Raw genomic sequence first — 22,961 nt, 5'->3', positions numbered from 1 at the left:
AAAATTCAAAAGGAGCAATACAGAAATCATAAAGTGCATATGCAAAATGGCATGGCCACAAAGGCACTCTAATTGGCCTACACAGAATGAGCAGCAAAATCAAGACATATTAGAAGTCCTTATCAGCGTCAAAATCAGTAAGAAATCGGTCAGCATCCCTAGTAGCATCGGAAATGCCTATGGCTCACGCCCTTATTTGAGGGGTTATATACAAAATGTTCTCAAATGAATACATTGAAAGTGCAAATTCATCATGCTGTGAGCAAAAAGCACACAATGTTGGTAAATCAGAGCACAGAATTATTATACGTCATATTGCATTACCATATACGCACTATCCGACCACATGACTATTAAGTCCCTCTATGCAAATGCCAGAGTTGGCAGAACAAACTAGTTACAAAACAACAGGGAACTATTGTGAATGAATGCTGTACAACGGACCTAGCGGAAGAGACCCTGAGTAGTTGAAACATTATTGAGCCCATGTTACGAATGCTTTTTCTGAGAGCAGCGAGAACAACGCAATTCAGAAACAAACATGACTTGAATGTGTGCTGCAAAAATAGCAAACAGTGAACGTGCAGAGTAAAACATCCATTTTGAACAAAATGATGCTGAGGCCTATTTAGCATAAGCCATGAAAAGGCACTTTAAAAAGGTAAAAACGAAATTGTTTCAAAGGCAATATACATACGAATTCAAATGTAGATCCATGTTTCACACATTCTAATAATATGAATTTTTACAAATGCACAAAACTCACAACACCATCTTCCTCACCTTTCCTACTACCTTGTAAGTGGCAAGAACCGTACCAGGCATACATACCTGGAAGCGGCAGTGTCACCAACAGGAGTGAGCAATCCCTTCTGGGAAGGAAAGCAGAATGTACAGAATCCACATTATTCCCAACAATCTGCAGAATGCGCTGCAGAAACAGAACACCAATGGAATCACAGGAGACAAGAGGGCGAGTTAAAGATTGTATTATATATGGGACAGGAGCACAATGTCCAGTGTGCTATCAGCCGAGTGGCCACCAAACTGGTTCAGCGGAACCAGTTCCATGAAAAAACATACATGGATTAGTTCATATTAGTGCAATATAGATGTTGGCGATGTCGAAATGAGTCCCACTGTAACCTAGCTATGTTTTTTCTAGTAATTTACCCAGGTGCCAAGCTGGGTGTAAGGGTTAGTGTTTGTTTGCATACATTTTGCACAGGGCAAAACATTGTATGGGCATTTAAATGAGCTGGATTTGATTTTAAAATCATGCTGTTAAATCGAAAGGGACACTGAGTAAACCATCTCAAATGATTTTCCGGACTTGGTTGACTGATTTTTATGATCGAATACTAGCAGAGTAGACGGAGCCCCACAAATTATAATTGACGATTCCAAAGGGCAGCAAGTCATAATGAAAGCGTTTTCTTCTTTTGTTAACAAGCCACTTAAGTACCCATACTGCACAACGTTGGTACAATAGGTGGTACTAGTGCTCCACAAAAATCAAACAGCTGGGACACAAACGTAGCTTCACACATAATGCCTTTATGGGATGAACTGCAAGTCCAAAGGGCCGTTTTTAGTGAAGCTGGAGGCCAAACGGGCCCACAAACAAATAGTAGATAAATTGCAATATCAGGGAATTACCACTCTCCTTTCCCATAAATAAGCAACACCTTGATTTTCCCAGTTTTGAAGCCAGATTGTCTAGGAACTTCGTTTTTTCTATCACAATTTGAACCAACAATGTATAATGTATGCTGCACAAAATGAACACAGTACTGGATTAAGGACACAACTCACGTGTCAAAAACATAAAACCACAAGAGACACAGCAATCAAATTTTTTACCCAGAGTAAACGTATCAAACTACATTACTTAATGTTATTTGCATTATGGGGGGACACTAAACGCGTTTTAATATTATTTCAAGGGTAAAGAACAGCCAGGGGTTTTCTCAGCCTAAAAACTGAACCACTGCAAGATTACTTGAGTGTGGTCTCTTATCTTGACGACATATATTACATATGATAAAGTGAATTAACGCATTTTACATGTAGATAGGATAGTGAAAGTCACACTACTTGCAGTAGCAGGCTATAAAATGAATATGAGAACATTCAAAATACACTATTTGAATATACTGTTTCTGTGATATGAAGAAATGGGACTCACATCAATGGTTCCTAGAGAAACATGGAACTTCAGAGCCCCCAAAATACTCTTAAAATTGACAGGGGTTAATGTGCTTTCTGAATTAGTGAATATCTCTTTCAAATTATGCAGAGGATACAACCCATATTCCAGTTGATTACTACAACATTTTGGGGAAGGACTGTAACAAAGAACACACTCAAATCCTTAAAAGATTTCAAAAATATATTATTTAAACTACACATTTGCAAACACTTAAGAGCAAACACAGTTCAGTGATTTGAATAGTCCCCAGTCAGTCAGGCTTCACGTATATCATGTACAATAGGAACACTAGACCAAATGCGTACAGCTCTCATTAACATTGTACAGCAGAAGATTATTTTGTTGCAATAGGGAAAGTTTTCACAGGAGTTCAGACAGCAATTATTAAGGAGTGAACCAACTCCCAGAAAAATAAAATACATGTGGACATGTTGACAGCCGAATTGGAAAGCAACTCTGCCCAATACTTTCCATTAGCTTTTTGTTTTGGCTTTGAACCGCTCTCCAGTGTGCTTTAATTCTATGTTGCTCTCTTTCTTGTTCATTCACTTCCACCCCATCCATGTTGCTCTAGCTCTGTTTATTCCTTCCTAAGTCCCTCCGTGTTGTTTTCCAAAAGCAGCGCTCACATCCATGTCGCTTCTAACCAGGCAACACCAAGCTGCTACACCCACCCTCCGTGTTGCTTCGCACCTCTGTGTTGTTTCCCTTCTGCATTCTTACCCTCACACAAGCCTATATTTTTTCATCTATCCAACTCAGATTGGTAAACAAAAAGAAAGAAAAAACTTGCATCATTTAGTGGATGGCTACAAAATGATCTACAAAATGATGGTCTACAAAATGATGCCGCTGGTCGATAGGCCTTTTTTCCTGTTTATGAGCCATTTTGCATAGGATCAAGGATGTTATACAGCATAGCTATAATGACTGTAAACGCAATTGGTGCCAAAGGTCAGACCTGTTGGTTGGCTGATGCTGGTTTGGATTGGTTTTCATGTATGCTATTGTCTTGTATGACTGCTATAATAGAGACAAAATGATTTTCTGTGGGACCAGGCAGCAGCAGTTCGGCAATACATGCTCCTGCAACATACTATTATGCACCCCGCAGCTGCCACTTGCTAACACCCCTCTTTGCTCCACTTCACTTTTATCTATCGCTCAAATCCCTATCCCATTTTTGACTGTACTACAGTATTTGCATACAACTTACTACTCATATCGGAGTACTGAAATGCTTGGTTTATGTGGGTAGAACACAAAACTGTGGATGTGTGGTTTGAAGTGTGTTGTCTTAGCTTTGAGCCTATATGAAAATGCTTTCCATGTTGTGCATGACGACCAACGAATTATGGTTATTTGTTATGGACTGCAGTAATTAGGACTTTTATGGAGGAGGAAGTGTGAGAGATAAGCAAACATTTGTATAATTTGTGGTATACTGGGAGCTGTCATTAGCTCTACAGATCCCTTTATTGTGTTGTAGCTTACCTTTTAAAATGTATTTGTTAGCTGTTGCAGGAGATCGACACTCGATCATCTTATAGATCTGGAAGAAGTAAGAGGTGTGGCTAGAGAGTGGGATGGGTAGAGAGGTCAGATATATGCCCAGATGGACTGCGTTACAGTCCTCCTTTATGTGCCAAAATCAGATAGCAATTTAAGTGATTTGTCAAAATGCACTGCGTTATCATCCATGTTGTCATGTTCCATACAGACCATATGCAGTTTCGGGTCCAATCTGACTTCCTATCCTTTTGTCCCCTCTTCCCCTGAGGATAGCTTACTTTGAACTCTTCAGGCGTACAGCTCTCAACCACTGTAAGTGTATGCTCTCTGAGATTTGTAGTTCTACTTATCTCATTACTGAATGTAGGCTACGCTGACTGAATAAACTACTCAGGCATGTCCCTAAGAAAAAAGACATGTCATAGCAGTACTGTGTATGAGGATGGAGGGTGCATCTCGGACGTGACTTTGCTCTACGCCTCATACTTAAACTACAATCTGATATTCCTTCATACAAAAACTACAATTCAGTCAAACATATGTATCTGCACGTTTGAGTAGTATATGTACCTGCCCAACACTGAGGTGTTTTGCTTCTTCAAATCAGGTCGTTCTTCACAATTAGAATATTGCAGACATAATCAACATTATGTAAGGCAACTATGCCATACAATCGAATAAGCGTTTAACACATCGGAAATCCCTGACAAAAGCAACAGAATTAGAGGGGAAAAAAGAGTTAAAATAAAATGTTCTAGCAAGTACAACGGTGAGCTCTTCCATGCCTCGCTGTAGCTACACAGAATGGGGAAACGTACACATAATACACATACTTACACAGATCGTCTGTACACTCAGATTAATGCTTGCTGTTCGCAATATCACTACTTCCGGGTTACACGTCCGCCCCTCCCATGGCTGATCGTATTTGGCGGAGCCGTCTTTGAATGGGAACATTTCTTTAAGTGTAAACTGAACCAGGATTGGAGCACGGCAGCATCCCATCCGCTGCACAAAATTCCGAATTGCTGATTGGCTACGGAGTTCGCACGTGCCTTTGGTAAACATAACCGAACGTTTCACAACCAGATGGCGGGCGCCGGGTTAATTGCAGCTGTCAGTAGTTCGTTCGCTGGTGGATGACCTCAATCGAGGCACATGCAGCCTCAGCAGTAAGCTGAGTCGGGCTACTAATATATAAACCTGAAATGATCCACGGTGCCGGTGTCGCGTCGGCAGGTGGACCGTCCGGTACAGAGCTGAATCATGCTGGTCGGAGAGAGTGGTGGCTTTACACCTTGGTCAAGGGCAGGGCTATGGGAATTGTGGTGCAGGAAAGGGCCAAATTATGCCGCAGGGTTTAGTAAATTATGCCACAAGTAAAGACAAATTAGGCGGCACAATGCAGCACATTTTGTAATCGTTTTACTTCATTTTTCATCATTTTTAGGTCGAGCCTGGGCAGTGCATGCCAGGCATGCTGTATTCAGGTATGGACTTGTAGCTCCGCCCATATTTTTTATTGGCTTGTGTCATTGTCTTTTGTAAATGTTGGCTAAAAATGTGTTAATAGGCTTAGTAGTCCCTCCTTAGTACCACTTTGTCTACATTTGTAACCTCCCATGAGGACTGGCCCTTTTACTTGTGTTGTTACACAGTATGTTTTAATTACATCCTCCAAGCACTATTTTCGTGAAGGGCTTTAGACACGCTCACACCCACAATGATTTATTATTGTTTTTATTTAACTAGGCGGCCTTAGCACTAATTATGGCGCTGCATTTTCCTTTTGTTTCCTTATGATCACCCAAGGCAGCCGTGTGCTTTTTTGAAAATGTATTTACTTTTTGTTACAATGCTGGCACCCGCGCTTTAGTTTTAAACGTTTTAAGCTAGCACACAGTTGCTGCGATTGCTTCGAAAGCAAGGAAATGGAAAAAAATTAGATTTATTTCTATTTCTTTGCTTTCCCTAAAGCAGATGTCATTTCGCCGAAGCCGCAGCTACTTGACTTTCCAGCAGCAGCCCAGCTCGAGTCCAGTGTCAGATCGGGCTCCGACAGCCCCACCTCCGCCTTCCTTTCCTCTTTGTGTTTATTAGATGTCCGCTGCAGCACCTCACTGTCTCCCGTCGGCAGCAGGATAAGCTTCAGCAGCATTCTCGGAAGCCCCAGGATTGACAGAGGCAACAGGAGAAGCTCCGCAAAACCATCCCAGCAGCAAGCTCGCACTCTCAACAGTAGTTTATTTAGGAGCATGTTACTGCTCAGACCATTCCTAACGTTTCTATTTTGTCACAGCGTTTGATGAGTTTGAGCTGCATCCACAGTGGAGGAAAACTGCTGACATAGGGGCCAGCGTGTGCTGGGACTGACAGGATATCCATAGGGCTTTGTTTAGACACTTTCTGAGAAGTGCTCTGAAAGGTGTCCTGTTCCTGCAGGAGGGGCAGTGCCAGGCAGCATTAATCAGTATGGAGGCACCAAATCCCGAACTGCCCCTCCTTGCACCCCGGCCACAATTCCCACCACCGTAGCGATGCGGGGTCTCTCGGGTCATAGTGTTGGGACAGATGGCTGAATTGGTCGCTATCTTTAAAGGGTGACTCACTTACAGGAACGCACTGTCTACCAACAAAACATAAGTTACAAAACTATATATATTTTAGACATGGAGTTAGAATCTGACACTCCACAATTGCAATGAAATTGACTGGATTCTTCAATTACTAGGGGAGATTAATATCCGACAACTATGTGGTATATTAGCACGTTAAAATGTATATAGGTTCAGCTTTTGGTTAAGCTTAACAATTATTAGAGGGCTCTGTGGGCCGGGAGACAGGACTGCAGGCTATTCATCAGGGTGTACTTTCAAGGAGTGAAAGATAGTAAATAAGTCTATCACTGCTTCCGAGCTGTAACTATTTCTTACTAAACACAGTCTTGTGTGTTTGCTCTAATGCAGTGGGTTAACTGTGCTGTTTAGACGTGCAGATTATGGGCATGGCACTTTGAATAATACGGGGGAATGATTTGCAGTGAACACTAAACACGCGTGACTATGGAAACAAGGTTTTGTCTGAGAAGCTATTCTTTGTCAGATCTGGGGATGTGGAAGAGCTCTGCAGTGGCGGGTTTTTGTTCACAAGAAAAGGTTGGAGAAATTGGTTTTCATTTTAACATATAGTTATATGTATTGCACAATATTTCAGTGATTTTAGTGCTCATTAGACGGATCAGGTGTCTAGGGTTGTCACCTTTCTGAGAGAACATACTGGTTGTTTGTTGTTGCATTAGTTGTCTGCACGCACCTGGGCGTAATACAAAGTAGGACGCTCAAGGAAAATATATGTATTGATTTGTAACATGACGTGTCTGCCTTTGTTTACTTTAGATGTTAGTCAGGGATAGTCTATGCAGATGTAGAACACAAGAGTGTTCTGCTGTTTGAAGTAGTCTAAATGTAAAGAAAAGAAAAAGCAAACACACACAGACTAGCAAATAAAAAGATTGAGGCCATCATGTTTTCTGTACATGGTGGTGTTATTTAGATAGCGAATGACACTAGATGTAAGTACTTTTAAAAATATATATGCAAATATGTCATTCAAGTGCTGTGCACTTCAAGCTTGGATCCGTGAAGTAGTTACGTCATCTCCTGACGTATAATGCAGTTTTATGTTATGAGTTGTAGTGTTGTTTCACCCATGAACATAATTAACATAAACATCTTTGAACTCCCCTAGTCCCCAACAAAAGTTAAAACATAAATTTAATAAAAAACTAAATATTGTTCATTGAATAAAATGTGTGCTTGTTCACCTCTGAGTGGGCCGCCCTACACCGAAACCCAGCAAAAATGCAGAATGGGAGTGCAGGGGTTTGCCTTCAGCTCATACTCTTCAGAGCTAGGTAGGTAGGCCCTCAGCGTGGAAATCAGAACTCGATTAACTGCAAAAAAATCTCAGGTAGTTTATGCAGCATTCGTCGATTTCACGACCGCATTCGACAGAGTGGATAGAAGAATGCTCTGGAGAAAACTTCGTCAAATGGGTAACACGGATAACCTACTCCATGTAATTACATCAATATACTCCAGAACTTGGTGCCAAGTCCAAATGGGGGAGGAAAAGGGTCTCACAAGCTCAATACCATCACCGAACGGCTTAAGACAAGGATGCCTTCTTGCTCCCTTGCTGTTTTCCTTATATCTTAGTGATCTGCCAGAAAGCTTCAAACAAGTCTGTAACTTTCCACCTAAAATTGCACTTCATAAAATCCACATCATGATGTATGCAGACGATGTAGTCATCCTAGATTTAACACCATTTGGCCTGCAAAAAAATCTGCAAGCACTCTATGAATACACAGAAGAAAATCACTTAATACCGAACACCTCAAAAGCAAAAATAGTTTCTTTTTCGGGAAGGAAACGGTATACTAACTATAAATGGACTTTAGGGGGCACTACTACCCCCTGCTGGAACTTCCAACGTTACTTACCTCACCAACCATTACCTAACCACCATGACATCTATAATTAACGAATTTGCGCCCCTGCAACTAAAGAGAGTCTCCACAAAAGATTCTAAACCCTGGTTCAACGGTCTCCTTAACGAGGAAAGACGTTCTCTCAGAACTGCCGAACGCAACTGGAGATCAGTACCATCTGCCAAGCTTCTCCTGACTCTTAAAAGAAAGAGAAATGCCTATTTCCGTACGGTCAAACGCACCAAAGCTGACTTCTTTAGCCATCAACTTGACCAGGCAAGAAATCGTCCCAAACAACTCTTTGAATTAATCAAATCACAATCTAAGGACCAACCTCAATGGCCACAAGATCTAACTCATCCACAACCATCATGTGATGACTTCTCTAACCACTTTAACCTAAAGACGGAGAACATCAAAAAAGATCTCCTCAAGGACCTAATCTCCCACTCTTGTCCCCTCACCAAATCCTCCCCCCTACGGCTTCTCACCAAATCCCATCAAAATTTACCTTGAAAAACGACGCAACATGGTCATATTTTTACACATACTCGGAAGAAGCTATAGGCAAAATTCTCAGTGCCCTGAAGCCTTCCAATCACCTCACTGACCCTCTACCCGCAAATGCGGTCAAAGATTTTGCACCGTTCCTACTACCCATATGGACCAAGATCATCAACAGTTCACTGCGACAAGGCTGCATCCCACACGCCCTAAAGGTAGGGCAGATGTCTCCTATCCTTAAGAAACCCACAGCTGACCCCACGGACCTAAAAAACTACTGCCCTATCACCAATATTACCACTCTGGCCAAACTTCTGGTAAAATGTGTTCATCACCAACTGACAAAACATATCGATCACTTCAACCTCCTAAAAAAACACCAATCCGGCTTCCGTGCAAATAACAGCACGGAATCAGCCATGACACACATCATTGATGATGCACTTCAACTACTTGATCGTAACGAAGCATGCCTTCTCATCCTATTAGACCTCTCCTCAGCATTCGATACGGTCAAACACGAACACTTGATAGATCTGTTGAAACACAGAATGGGTATTTCAGGACCAGTGCTCGACTGGTTTACCTCTTTTCTTCATAACCGGACCCAAAAATTCAAGGTCAACAATATATTGTCCAAACCAGTTCCCGTCACGCTAGGAGTCCCACAAGGTTCCTCGTTATCCCCTACACTCTTCAACCTCTTCATGGAACCACTCACCGTTCTGCTATAAACATCCAACGTGAAATTCCACATGTATGCAGACGACACCTGTAGTACATAGGTTAGCTTTCTAGTTATCTCAAGAATGAGTTTACTGTTCCTATTCCATGTTCCATATTCCACCTTCCCTGTTTCACTATGTGCATTCCAATAAGTGGCAGTTTACTGGCTTCTGCTGCTGTGGATGGTCTGCTCTTATGCTGTATCTTACTTTCAATAAATAATCCTGTGGAAACCTACTCTACCTTTGAACATCATTTACTACAGAATTTTGGCGACGCTTCTTGAACCCCAACAATTTCTTATATCATCTCGTCACAGCAGAGAGACACAAGAGCAGACCGATTCGAGTTGGATCTACTCTACACTGCCTCAGAAGACCTGACAGCCTCAAATTGGACATCGCGACGGAACCGGCAAGTGTTTACCTGCGCCTGTCTCCGTTTTACCTCAATTTGTCCTTCTGTCGTCTTCTCAGCCTGCCTCCTACTCCTGCGCTGCCGCTTTCACTCTGATGACGCATTAGAATCCTCCGGGAGAGTCAGCGATTATTCCTGTGACGTCTCTTAGAACCTTCTTATCTCTGCGCGACTCACCCTAACGCGCTGCGTCTTTCAGGAACTGACGTATTAGCGTGTCAACGTCATCGCGCACAGGAGCCATTGTGAGTTTCCATGGTCACCGATCCGACTCCAGCAGAGCAACGACGATGCGCTCGTCTTATGCGCATTTTTCGCAAGTAAATCGTTGTTGTTTGTAGCGCTATTACCTGGAATACGCAAACTTTTCATATTGTACTGAAACATTGCCATTTGTTTTGAATTTTATGTTATTTGCCATTAACATCATTTAGTACAGTCTCTGCCTCTCACCACAGTTATAAACATGTCTGACCAATCTTCATTTCACTCTGGCTCTATTGTCCTACCACCTAGTTTTCTCTCCTCGCCTGGCCAGCCCAGCATATCATGGGAAGACTGGTTTCCCATGTTTGAGAATTATCTGGATGCCTTGGATGCCCAAGAGTTTTCTGCCAAACGCAAGAAGGCACTTCTTTTGGGTTGTCTTGGTAAGGAAGGACAACGTGTCTTTAGGTTCCTGCCACAAGTCCTAGTACCTGGCGCACAAGCACCATTGGATGAGTATAAAGAGACTGTGTCTCGTCTCGAAATCAGGTATGCTAAGGAAGAGAACCTAGTAATGAATAGATATAAATTTTACACCAAAAGTCAAAGAACTGGTGAGAGCATAGATGACTTTGTTTCTAGACTACGAGAAATGTCAGTGAAATGCAAGTTTGGCAACATGACTGATGAACTGATCAGGGATCAACTCATTGTACAATGTAATAACAAAAAGATCCAGGAACGTCTTTGGGCAGCCAAAAATCCCAATCTGCAAACAGCAATTGATTTGGCAAAAGTTGTTGAACAATCCCAGGGGTGTATGAAAGAATTAGAAAAAAGAGCCATTTCAAGTGACGTTGGTGAGGTGTCTTGTCATTCAGACATGTGTCCTAGTCAGGAAGATGATGATCAAGACGAAGTTGCTCTTCTTAAACAGAGAAAATTCTTCAACAAGAAAACTGTCCATGCTAAGACCAATAATACTGTTAAACCTTTTTCTTCCAGGCAATGTCTTAGATGTGGCAGTCTTGCACATGCTTCCGATTCAAAGTTTTGCTTTGCATCCAAGCAAGAATGCATGAAATGTGGTAAATTGGGGCATTATGCTCGTGTTTGCAGAGGTAGAGCACGCTCCTCTGTTTCATGTGTTAATGACATTCCAAAAAAAAAAGATGGCACTGACAAAATTTTAGTAGTTGGTAAGGACGGTGATCTTCAACATGAAGACCAGAAACGCAGAAACAGACCTAAGGCTCTTTTCATTATTAATGACAAGAACATTTACTTGATGGTGGACACTGGTTCGCGTTACACCATTATTCCCAACTCCATGTTTGTTGATTTGTGGGGTGACGGTCCTCTTTTTCCTACAGATATCTCTCCTGGTGGGTACCAGGGTGAGCCACTAAATATCCGTGGGTACTTCGAGGCTAACATAGTGTTCACTACAAGACATATTTTTGGAAAAGTATATGTCTCGGAATCTGGTCCTGCTATCCTTGGTTGGATACACCAATATGATCTTTGCATTGTGGTCAATCCTCGAGCTGACCCTCAGGTTATGGTTGTAGAGGACACTGAATTGTCCTCTTTGCTCGCTCGATTCAAGAATGTGTTTGGTGAGAGTTTGGGAAGGCTTAAAGGCTATTCACACAAAATTATAGTTAAACCCAATTCAATCCCCGTTCAGCACAAAGTAAGGCGCATTCCTATTATCATCAAGAATGAAGTCAAGGCCTTACTTGATGACATGTTGAGTTCTGGGGTCATTGAACCTGTAGAGGCCTCCCCTTGGGTTTCGCCCATTGTCGTCACCAAGAAGTCTGACGGCAAACTCCGTTTCTGTGTCGACCTCAGGTCTCTCAACCACTGTGTTGTCGCTGACACTTTCCCATTACCTAATATATCTGAGCTAGTCACCACCCTTAATGGAGCAAAATTTTTTTCTAAATTGGACCTAAGGAGTGCGTACCACCAAATTGACTTACATAAAGATTCTAAGTCCCTAACAGCTTTTATCACTCCTTGGGGTACCTTCCAGTTTACTCGTTTGCCCTTTGGTCTAAAGTCAGCAGCTAGCGTTTTTCAACGAATGGTGACAGGTATTTTTGAAGGTGTACCTAAGGTAGTCTACTTCCAAGACGATATCCTAATTTATGGTCTTACTGAATCCCAGCACAATTTCACACTCAGTGTTGTCCTTGAAAAGTTATCTGAAGCTGGTCTAACTTTACGTAAGGACAAGTGTTTGTTTGGAGTGTGTGAAGTAGACTATTTGGGCTACACCATCACTTCCTCTGGCATAAAACCCAAAAAGAACTTGTGTGAGGCTATTCGTTCTGCACCCTCACCGTCTGACAAAGACCAACTTCGCTCTTTTATGGGTTTAATAGAGTACTACTCTAAGTTTGTACAGAACTTTTCTGATAAGACTGTATCAATAAGATCTTTGCTCAAGCGGGGTGTGGGTTTCACTTGGGGACCTGAACAGGAAAAATGTTTTGTTAACATCAAAAATGAAATTTGTGATGCTAAAATGTTATCTCCCTTTGATGTACACAATAAGTCCATTGTCACAGTTGATGCCAGTGCGCATGGTCTGGGTGCTATGCTGTCCCAATTGAGTGGTGGGTCAGAGGTCACCATTGCTTTCGCCTCCAGGACCCTCACCGATACTGAGAAGAACTATTCAGTAATCGAAAGGGAAGCATTGGCTGCCTCTTGGGCTGTCGAATACTTCCGTACTTACTTATGGGGCATGAAGTTCATCCTACGTTCTGACCACAAGCCCCTCATCAAAACCCTCTCTCCTGGTGGGGCAGGAAAAGGTTCTGCTCGACTTATGAAACTAGCAGCTAGGTTGCAAGAGTTTCAGTATTCAGTAGAGTACATTCCTGGTTGGAGAAACGTCCAAGCCGATTGTCTTTCCAGATTGTCTTTAGATTGGCGTGCTCCTTGTAATTCAATCATGTCGTTAGATTTGGATGATGTAGCAGTAGCCTCTGTTGAGGATGCTGTTTTTGTAGGAGAGGGTGTTTTTTCTTCCAGTGACTGGTCTAAGGAGATGTCTGATGATGCTACTCTTCAGGAAGTCATCAAACTTATAACATTGGGCCCTAGAAGAGAGAGTGCTGTCTCAGTAGCTGTTCGACCTTACATTAAGGTTTTAGATGATCTTTCTATTGTTGGTGACATCCTTTTTAAGGGTGAGAAATTTGTGCCCCCCTTTGGTTTGAGGACAAAGCTTTTAGCTTTAGCACATGAGGGACACATGGGTCAGACACTCACCCAAAGACGTATTAAGGATCACTTCTGGTGGCCTGGAGTTGACTCACAAGTTGTGGATTGGGTTGTAAATTGCTCTCTCTGTAGAGAAGGGGAGAAACGATTGAAAACTGGCCCGAAATTGACTAATAGTGCACACATTTCATCTCCAAATTTGCCCTGGCATACTATTGCTCTTGATTTTATTGGCCCTATGGGCGAGTTAGGGGAGAGTGATAGATTCGCCATTGTTGTCATTGATGTATTCACCAAGTGGTTAGTTGTTCATTTTACCAATGATATCACTACTTCCAACTCCATCAGGTTTCTGGGCGACCTCTTTAAGGATGAGGGTTTACCTTCAGTCTTAATCACAGATAATGGTCCACAACTCATCTCCAAGGATATGGAGACTTTCTTGAAGGAATGTGGTATTTCCCATCACCACACATCTTTATACAACCCTCAGGGTAATGCGGTCTGTGAAAGAGCCAATAAAGTGGTTAAGGGTATTATTCAGATGGCATCTAGTGGTGGACACATTGTTAGGAAAATGGTCGATGAAATGCTATGGGCATATCGTACCACTCCTTTGGCAAATGGGGATTTATCCCCATTTCAATTGATGAGAGGACGTGATCCTGGTCTGAAACTAGTTCCCTCATGGATGAAGGATGTCGTTACTCTGCAGGCTCAGAGTAGTTTTCCAGATGATATTCAAACTGATATTGATTCTGCTTCCAATACCACTTCCTCTTCTCCTTTTTGTGAGGGAGATTTAGTCAAAATCAAACTGGGTAGGTTAAAGAAAGGCCTCTCCAAGTTCAAGGGTCCATTTAAAGTCAAAAAGGTGCTTAACCATTGCGTTATCCTTAACAATGGTGAATGCTGGAACTTCAGGAGAGTTGCTCTCTACAAGAGACAGAGGACCTCTTCCTCCTTGGTCTCAGAGCATCCTGATGCTTCTTATGCCTCTGTTTCTTCCACCCCATGCCCTGTTGATTCTGACACTAGTGGTTACTTACTGGCTAATGATATTGATAGTCACCCAGTTTTTAATAGTGTTACCCTTGACTCTCGTACACAGGATGAAGTCAATGTTTCTGGTGGGGGTGATGCTCATACTCATATGCAAGGCCCAGTTCCCATTCAGAGTTCTTTCCTTTCTGCACGTCCTCTTAGGCCCCGCCGGCCTCCTACTTACCTCCAGGACTTTATTTGTTAAGTTTCCTTTTTGTTTTAGTTTTTGTTTATGTTTTTTTTTTCAAACAACAGAAAGGGAGAAGATGTGTAGTACATAGGTTAGCTTTCTAGTTATCTCAAGAATGAGTTTACTGTTCCTATTCCATGTTCCATATTCCACCTTCCCTGTTTCACTATGTGCATTCCAATAAGTGGCAGTTTACTGGCTTCTGCTGCTGTGGATGGTCTGCTCTTATGCTGTATCTTACTTTCAATAAATAATCCTGTGGAAACCTACTCTACCTTTGAACATCATTTACTACAACACCCAACTCTACCTCAAGATCAACTCCTTGGATGACATTAGATTACTCAACAGTACCCTTAAGACCACCCAAACTTGTCTGGCAGTGAATCACCTCAAACTGAATCCTTTAAAATCTGAATTCCTCCTTATTGCCCCACCCGCCAAAGTCCCTACCATGCACAACTTGATAAAACACCTCACAGCACTCGATGTTCAACCAACCATTGTGGATTCGGCGAAATCACTGGGCATAACTTTGGATTGTAACCTCAATATGCAGAAGCATATTAGTAATGCAACGAAGGGAGCAAACTTTCAGATCCATACACTAAGGAAGCTGAAGCCCTTCCTACCTCACAATGACTTCAAGCTAGCGGTTCAGGCGTTAGTACTACCTCGGCTGGACTATGGAAGTGTATCATTATGCGGTCTCCCCAAAGCCACTACAGCTCCCCAGAGAGCCTCCACCAACGCGGCAGCGAGACTCATCACTGGGTCGAAAAAAAGAGCCCACATCTCCCGGGATCTAAAATCTTTAAACTGGCTGCCTTTTGAAGCTAGAATCCACTTGAAAATAGCATGCATGACGCACAAGGCCCTACACCACAGAGCACCCAGCTATCTCACTCAAAAACTCACAATTTCTGGAGGATCAAGATCTACAAGAAGTGCGGAAAAACTCCTTCTGAAACCACAAAAATTCAATACGAAAAAAAACGGATAATCGTTCCTTCTCAGGAATGGCACCCAGGATCTGGAATGCCCTTCCACCAGAAATAAGACTGAACCTCTTCACCTCTGCCTTCAAGCTGGAAGTAAAAGGGATCCTTATGGCTAAATTTACTTAAACATAGCTCCTCATCATTGTTTACCCTTATCCTTCTAAACGGACGCACCGTAACAGATGTGCCCTCCTTTCTGTGATTTTCCCTGCTGCCACTTACTACAGTCCCGTTTTATCCTTAATGTCTGAATCTATCCTTGCGTGTGTTTTGTTAAGCTTTATGATGTTATTCTTACGATCCTGCTTATTCCCATTGTTTTATTTACCTATAGACATTTACTGTAAAGCGCTCTGATCCCCGTAAGGGTCTTGTTCGCGCTCTATAAAACTCTCAAAATAAAAAAACTGTTTGAAGTGGCAAATGAATATACCTACTTAGGGAGAATTTTTCCTAAATCACTGCAAAACTCGCTTCATATACAGAATCTTAGCCGGAAAGTCGGCGTTCATGTGGGGGCACTTTTACGAATATATGCCTCGACCAGTGAAAGGCATTTTTCCTCTCTTCTCCAGGTATATAGTGCTAAGATTCCGCCAGTACTATCATACGCTCTTAAATACATCCCACTAAGTCAATGGAAATATGTGGACCTCAAAGAAGGGAAAGTCTTACGGAAACTAACAAAGATGTTCCAAGCAGTTCCGATACAAGCTCTCCGCTTAGAACTTTCACTAGTCAGCTCTTTTGCTAGAGGAATAAGTAATATTTTCAAATGGGTATATAACCTCATCCAAGCAGAACAAGGATCGCTATGATCCCTATTAAAAATAGAGACTTTTGAACAAGGATCCCTGAAGTATGTATTTTATAAAATGTCGTAATTACTTTTAAATTATCAAATATTAATATAAATACGTTGGAATCTTGGACTCCTGCCCAGTGAAGCTCTTTTTAAAACATTTGACACCAAGGTTAAGCTTCGATCTCGACATTCAGCCATACACCAAATTGACAATATACAAAAAACATGCTGAAACAATTGAATATAGGCAAATACAGCAGTATATCTACTTTTACCTAAAGCACGGTGTCAGGCGCTCGATTATATTACTCTGGCTCGGGATACGCCCATTAAAATCTCTTAACCTCAAGTGGATCCCAAAGGAAAAAGAAAAAAATAGTACTTGTTGTAACTTATGTAATGGCGGGGAGCAAGATTTGGAACACATGTTTATCTGCCCAAATGTGACAGTTGTTGAAGCAAGAAAAAGGTTTATTGAACCCATCAGAACAAAATGTAAAATTAACTCAGCTCAAACATTGATTTCGCTTTGCAAGGTACCTCCAAATGAATTTGTATGTTACAGTTTATTTAAATTTTGAAAATCTTTTTTTAACTTTGTACTAGAATGACAACCTTTATCATTTTACTGCAAAACTTTTAAAGGAAAATTTTATATATCAAATATTTGTTGTTCTCTGCCGAGAACTAGATCAAACAAAGTGAACTGAACTGAACTGAACTGCAAGAAATTGAAGGGATTTTCCATCCTGTGCAAGTTCAGAATGCGTGGGGTGTGACTTGTGTGCACACTGGTGACTAGTGCTAAAGTAAAACCAGAAAACCGGACTCATTTTAGGTTCCTCTCTTAAATTGTGTTATCAGGCAAATTTTTTATTACACTAAAACTTTTTTTTCCCCTTCATTACTGCATATGAAAGCACTTCCAAATATATGATTTCAGACTACCAGTTAAACCAAATAAAGCACTTTCAATAATAACTTCTTCTAATGCAGTGCTATGATATGCCTATTAGTGTCAAAGCTTACAAGTTAAAGAACATTAGATGCTGTAGCACCCAGGATAATGTCCTGCGTGGCTAATTACTTATAAGGTCCAAAAGGCGAGACCTATTGGCTATGCCATTGCTTGTTAATCTTGATAACTCTTTCTGGACCTTAGTTGCATTATATTGGTACCAATTTAACACTCAAATATATCCACAAGCAACAGAAAGATGACCAGCCCAGCTTGGCAAAGGTCATTCCACTGTGCGTTAACATGTGTTGTCATATTTTTTGGAACTTTTGAACCATTTGAGCTAGAAACAAAATGCGTTTTATGTTAAAATCTGCAGAATATGCGGCAGATGATGGATTATGTGGCAACATCGGCAAATCTATAATTATGAGAAAAGTCGCTGCACAATCGCATAATTCCATTGGCCCTGGTCAAGGCTCATCTGCGGTGCCTGGTTGGATGAATGGCCTGTACATGTTATTTCTTTTTATGTTTGCAGTTTCATATATTGTAAACTTGGAAAAAGGGCATCAGAATGCTTCTATTGAAAACCACACATCCTAGCTTTTAGGTCGAGCATTACAAGGTGCTGGTTGCAAAAGACTAAAAGGCCTATTTATGAGGCAGATTGCGTCGCTCTAGCGCCACACAACGTAGTGCAATAGCGACAACAACCGTAAGACAGATTTTTGAAGCCACGCAAAGCCTCTTTGTGTGGCTCCAAAAATCTGGAGAAATGCAACGCAGCGTAAATCGCTGCATTGTGTTACTCTGCCCTGGGAAGGCATTCCATGGGCATTGCATGGGTGTTCTCATGCAACTCCCATGGATTTTGACGCATCCCCAGGGGGAAACGCCAAAATCTTACACGTCCCAGAAGAGGCATAACAAGGAGAAATATCCCTATTTCTCCTGTTTCTTCCTCTTTCTGTGTGTGCTGCATTCGGCAGCACACATAGCAATATGAATATGCCTCCCAGGATTGTTGTTGTGCAGGAAGGCGTCCCTTCCTGCACAAGAACAATCCTGCATGCAACACAGGCACCCTTGTGGTGCAAGGGTGCCTGCGTTGATGCTAGGCTGCAAAAAAGGGCACCAACACAAGGGAAAAGACAGGAATGCAAATTATATTGCCTTAAATACGGAGCATTCCTGCCCTTTCCCTGTCACGCAGCACAGCAAGGTGACTTGCTGCGCTGCACTGCGTGACTTGGCCATAAGTGTGGCCTATAATGTGGGCTTACCAAGAACATTCAGGCACCTGCTGCTAACCCGTTGCCCACCATTGTTTTGGTTTGTCGTCACTTTTATTTGCTTGCTTTGATGGCTTGCCTTGCTATTCTCGTGTTGGTCCTACTCATGGTGCATACCCTCTTTACCATCTCTTTTATTAGCTTGCTTTTTATGCTTCCTCAGCTTGTATTTAGGGAACTACATTTTTATGTTTATTCAGTCCATGAGAGCACATGTGCTTTCGACCTGTCTCCTTGTGTGCTTCTCTCCCTCACTTTGTTGCTCTCTTTCGACCATGTGCTACTCTTCTCTCGTCAAGTTGCTTTCTCTCTCGCCCATGTGCTTTTATCTCCCCTGTGCTCTGCATTGCTCTCTTATGCCCATTTATCTCCCTTTGCACCATGTTCTCTCCCTCATCTTGCTTCTCCCCTTATGCAGTCTTTCTTCGCCCTTGCACTGTCTTGCTTCTAGCCCTGACAATCGTCTTGCTTCTCCCACCACCCCCTCCCCAACCAACACCCATAACCTCTCATCCATTCTATTAAAAAGCGTTTTAGCTCTGCCAAAATTCACTTTGTCACTATTTTTTTTTCATTTACCGACCCATCTTGGATTGATAGATAAAAAGAGCAAAGCCTGAGTCCTTCTGAAGGTGCGCACATGCATGTTGGACGTATGTACATACCTACAAAATGATGTGGTGGTCACTTCATTGTGCCTCCTAGCTTCCTTGATGTTCTCCACCACTTTTGAAAGCAAAGTAATCCTTCTGTGGCCACATGACCACTGGTGCCGAATCTGCCATCCCCAAGCTACAGGTACAGGTCACTTCAGGGTGTACTTTTATGAACTGGAGCTCTGATGGATATTTTTAAAAGGGCTTGAAGCTTCAGGTCATCTTCCTCGATCCTCGTTTGTAATGAAAAGGTGAAGTCTGTTAGATCCAGGGAAGACCTGGCTTAGCAGTTCGGGCTGGAATATTCCCATGAGGAACAGGGCCAAGGCTGATTTGCATATGGCTGGGTCTGAACTGGGGTGGCGAAGTGAACTAAAGAACGATGATGGATTCAACCTAGATCTGTGACTAGGGGTGAGTGTCTGTTAGGTTTTAGCGCTCCGTCCATCATTTCCTTGTGTTTGCGAAGTTCTGTTGTTGTCATTCACTATGGTGAGGCTTTTTACCCTTACTGCACAGCCCTGCCATTCTAGTGCACATGTATTTTGCTAATGCTATACTTGCATTTGGCCACCCTTAGATTGAGTCTGAACCTTCGGTAAGAAGCCAATTTCTGTGGCATCCAAACGCATGTACTGCACTCCATAAAGGAGTGTAAATGTATCTCCACATCCAGGATAATAAAAGTAGTTATTTATTCGGAGCCCAGTGGTGGCGGGTTAGTGGAAAGAGTAACAGCTAATCACAACAACCAGTCAATTTGTAGTTTGCACTACAGAACGAAAGCAGGCATTAATTTGTTAAGCTGAGTTCCTCTTTTCATACTTTATTTGTTTGACCTGTGGCCCCTCAAAAACGCTTTTAGTTGCAATAGAAATCAGTGTGTGATAGACAGATCATAAAGTGGAGCAAAATGTAACTGCACCACTTGATATAATAGCTTTACCTTTTGTCAAGGGATCTGCCCTGAGACTTGTCACCTGTCTTTCTGCCTGTTTGTTATGGTACACCCTGTATCGAGTTCTGTATGAAGCTCTAAGAAAAGCGCTTGGCATGCAACAAATGCGTCTAACCCCATTGAGTACAGGGCATCAAGAGGGAATGCACACGAATATTTTATTCTGTATTAAATGTCCCTAGGTTGAAAGTCCAGAGCTAATTGTTCTGGATAAAGAAGTCCCTCCTGCGTAAAGTGTCATGGTTCATCATAGGCCTCAACCACACCCTGGCTAGATGGTACTACCAGGGTGGACCCAACCTCATGAGTATGAGGGAGTTGATAAATTATAATTCCTGGATAATTACAGGGGTCCAGATACAAATACCGTAGGGTAATCCTATAGGAAATCCCTTTATTGTTGGGTCTCCTAGGTATGGTTTAAACAATAAAGAGGGATGCTTCTGGGTACTTTGAACCTGACATCTCTACTTAGGGGGATGTTTTTGGGCACTGTGCCCCTCACACCTATTTTCCAGCGTAAATGTTAAACTAGCCTAATATGCAGGCGAAGAACGCTGAGGGTACACAGACGAATGCTGCCCCATGACAGATTTGTGACTACAGGAGCCTTCCCTTTGGCATCTGACCATGTTATAAAGCACTCGTTCAAGTGGGGTGGTCATCTCAATGCAAGTAAAGTAGGAAGTCTGCGTTTCACCTGCATGTAGACGTGCCATTCTAGTTTGGAGGGATCTTTTATCTCAACCTTTATTTGCCCTGATGAATGCTTGATACCGTATGGTAGGCTAAATTTTTGGGTAGAAACATGTTGGCAGGAAAATAGGTCAGGCCTCGAAAAATCATAATTTTTTTTACTAGACCTGCAGGTCTAGTAAGTTGAATAATCTACTCGACTGTAATGTACTTGACCCATAAATGTCTCAAATTGTGTGATTCTAGGCAAATATTTTATTCTACAGTCACTTTTTTTCATCATCGCATTTGAGAGCACCTTCAAATATGTGAGTTCAGCATTTGCTGTACAAAAAAAAAACTTTTGTTTGAATAAATAGAATAAATGTTTGCTCCATGTATAATAAGAATCTACCCACAAATAGGGTGCACATGGTCTCTGACCTGCCTCTTAGTTCATTTATAGTATTGGCATCAGGGCAGTGGCAGAAGGGTATCTCAGTTCATGTTAAAAAAACTCACTTTTAATGCATGATGTGTTAGCACACTGTAATTTACAGACAGTAAATTTCCAATTGAAATGGCTAAAACCTTGCCATTAACATGCAATTTTACTCTTAAAACGATATAGTGCATAACAATAATCTGTGATAATTGAATTTCAGCAAAAATATTTATCATTTGCACATCACCAAGTAAATGTTCTGATTTGTTTACATCCTATTAAAATATTTTTTTCATCACACATAGTTACACAACATGGGCTTTCAAAACTACTGAAATCTAGATTGAAATGATGGAGCAGTTCACTTATTAGCTCTTTAAATGTTGTGTTAAAAAAAACTGAAACCCTACAGCCTTTCATTTAATACTTTTTGTACAGCACATTAGACAGTTCACTTTACAAAATCCTGGAACTGTACAGTCAGAGAAAAATGTAAACTGACACCTGACCTCTGTCTCTATACACATAGCAAATGTGACATATGTGGGATTCGCAAGAATCATAGTCCATTCCGCAGTTGTACACTGGCGACCCAAGTCAGTCTCCCATCACGTTCGCAAAATAGTCAAATCTGTTGCAGTGTGGAAATGGAGTGCATCCGCTAACCAGCAAGTACGATGACGACCCTCCCACATAGTCTGTATTTATTGGAGTATAAGGTGTGTTTGCAGTCCCTGCGTATGTCTCCCTATCCACATCGTAACCTGCCAACCCAAGTGGAATAAGTAAGGAAGTGTCCCAATGGCATTCCCTCCTCCTGTGTTATGATTTCATGTCTCATAAGAGTGCTGTCTCGGTAGAGGTCATCTAGTGTATGGATGCCCGCCGAGTTCCATGCAGTGAGTTCTGCTAGCGATGTTCTCCCGTTTCCTCTAGGCAGCCCGAACAATGGAATTGCTGTAGCATGTAGCTTGATAGTTCTAGTAAGAAATAGACAGCGGGGAATGCAGTGGTTAGCCACCTGCAACAATAAGGGGAGGGGCCCAGGTGACACATGAGTCTTTCATCAGTTCGGAAGACGTACCTGAAAGTCATTCCCATGTTCTGGCACTTGTAAGACCTGCCAGGCCATCAACAAAGGCGGTGGTTCAGGACAAGAGGAGGAGGGTTCCCATCCATATCTAATAGGAGGATCAGGCAAGATGGAAGGAGGTGGGGAAGATCTACACTGCACTCCAGTATGGGGTGACCATACGTGGGAGAGCCAGAAGGGGGTTACCATCCATGGACAACATCTTCAAAGATGAAGAAGAGTGAGACAAACAAGGCAAAAGTAGGGACGGTGTAGTCCAGAAGAGGGATTCAGACTTGGGGAGACGTGTCTACTGCCAGCAATCCAGATCCGCTCCACGGCTCACAAACTTGTGAAGTTTCCGGTTGAGATAGAAAGCAAACCAGTCTGCCTCTAACAAGCCCCAGAGTGGGTAGATCTCTGAAACGTTGTGAAGGTATAGGGAAAACAGTCTGGTATGCAATTTGAGATGCCTGGAAGGTATTCTGCCTTGAATGAGAGGTTTCTTTCTAGGCAGAAGTTCCAAAAGTCCAGGTATAGAGAGGCTGGAGT

The 22,961-nt window shown here is 42.1% G+C and overlaps 1 protein-coding gene across 1 annotated transcript in view; it reads right to left on the bottom strand.

The window, feature by feature from the left end:
- Positions 1-4,680, bottom strand: part of CCDC28A (coiled-coil domain containing 28A) — a 108,138-nt gene extending 103,458 nt beyond the window's left edge. Inside the window, exon 1 of the mRNA XM_078649355.1 lies at positions 4,562-4,680. The gene's annotated coding sequence lies outside the window, so the exon portion shown is untranslated. The remainder of the gene's footprint in view (positions 1-4,561) is intronic.
- Positions 4,681-22,961: the final 18,281 nt, after the last annotated feature.

Source organism: Lissotriton helveticus, chromosome 6, assembly GCF_964261635.1.
Source record: "Lissotriton helveticus chromosome 6, aLisHel1.1, whole genome shotgun sequence".
NCBI classification, from domain to species: Eukaryota; Metazoa; Chordata; class Amphibia; order Caudata; family Salamandridae; genus Lissotriton; species Lissotriton helveticus.
The sequence above is the reverse complement of the archived record's forward strand: the minus strand, read 5'-3'. Positions and strand labels throughout refer to the sequence as shown.